The sequence below is a fragment of the Propithecus coquereli genome, unplaced genomic scaffold (assembly GCF_000956105.1).
Source record: "Propithecus coquereli isolate 6110/MARCELLA unplaced genomic scaffold, Pcoq_1.0 Scaffold141, whole genome shotgun sequence".
NCBI classification, from domain to species: domain Eukaryota; kingdom Metazoa; phylum Chordata; class Mammalia; order Primates; family Indriidae; genus Propithecus; species Propithecus coquereli.
This window is the reverse complement of record NW_012138414.1, coordinates 326395-328065: the sequence shown is the minus strand read 5'-3', so window position 1 is coordinate 328065 and position 1671 is coordinate 326395.

Sequence of the window (1671 nt, the reverse complement as noted above, 5' to 3'; positions counted from 1 at the left end):
GACCCTTAGAATTCAAGAGCCTCATCACTTCTTTTTTCTGTCTAGAACATGTTACAAACATGGACTCATGGCATTTCTCTGCTCAGATCTGAAATCCCAGCACACATATGTAGGCTTCCTGCCAAGGGCCTCCTCCCTTTTCAAACCTAGTCACACTTTCTTCTTCATAAGACTTCTGGCGAGACACAGCAGAGTAACAGAAGTTCCCACCTCTGAGAGCAGTGGGGAAGGCACTGGGAAACAGAAAAACTTGAATGTAGACGAGGGCACCTTGGTAGGGCTATGCCATTTAAAACCCTCACCCCATCATACAGGTTGAGCATCCCTAATCCAAAACTCTGAAATCCAAAATGCTCCCAAATCCAAAAATTTCTGAGTGCCCACAAATGGAAAATCCCGCACCTGACCTTGTGTAATAGGTCACAGTCAAAACTTTGTTCATGCAAAAAATTATTAAAAATAGTGTATAAAATGACCTTCAGGCTATGTGTACAAGGTGTATATGAAACATAAAAAGGAATTCATGTTTAGGCTTATATCCCATCCCTAAGATGTCTCATTGTGTATATGCAAATGTTCCAAAATCCAAAAAAATCTGAAATCCTAAACTCTTCTGGTCCCAAGCATTTTGGATAAAGGATATTCAACCTGTATATGCATCTATGGGGATGGATGTAGTGGAGAACACATCCACACACGTACGCCATCTCCCCCTTTCCTTAGACACTGGGTTAGAGGTAGATGGGCCGGTGTGACATGAGTTTAAAATGGTACTTAGCGATTCATTATTGTTAAACAGCTGAGCAGCAAGTCTGATTCAGGAACCGAGAGTCCCACCAGGATGGACTCTCAGTTCCTGCCGAGAAGTGCCAGAATAAGGTCATGCTGAGGATGCTTCCAAATGATGAACATGAGAGCGCACAGCTCCCTTCAGAGCCAGGGGAAGCCCCAAAAGATGTGAAATGAGATATTACAGTGATCATAAGGGCAGTGACATTCAACTGAGGACCACAAGAGAGGATGTGCTCCTCTTATGTTCCTACTGTTCCCAACCTGTGCATGTCATGTTTGCTGGAAAACACGCAGTCAAGCACTTGTATCCATTGGGACAAAGGGGACAGGTAAAGAGGTGCAGTTCTAAGATTTTAGTAACCTCAAAATTGGGACCACTGCTTCTCCAAGCCAATCAGAGCTCTAGGTGGATAAGGAACCCCTAAGCACCACCTCGCCTACTCCCTGCTTCTCTGACCCCTCCCTATGAGACACCCCAGTGCTCTGCCAGAAGTCTCAGGACAGGGAACTAGACCCGAGGACCAGGCATGGGGTGGGATGGAGTTGAAGGGAAAGGAGCAGGTCTGGCTTTGGAGGCTGCTGGAATGTGGGAACCAAACTGACTTGAGAAAATTAGAGGTAACTTCGCCCCCTGCAGGACACCAAAATATTACCGCCCCTGCCTCTGCATGCCTGGAACAAGCTTCATTAAGTTCTCAGAGCAGGTCTCTAAAACATCTGGGTGGAAAGAGGGGGAATTTGAACAAGAAGCCAGATGTGGGAGCCAATTTTTATCAAACTTCTAGTTGCTTGGCTGACATATCAGGCAGATGGCCGTCAGTTTTCTGGAAATAGGCTGCCCATCCCAACCCTGCCCCGCTTTCTGAAGAAATGAGGAAC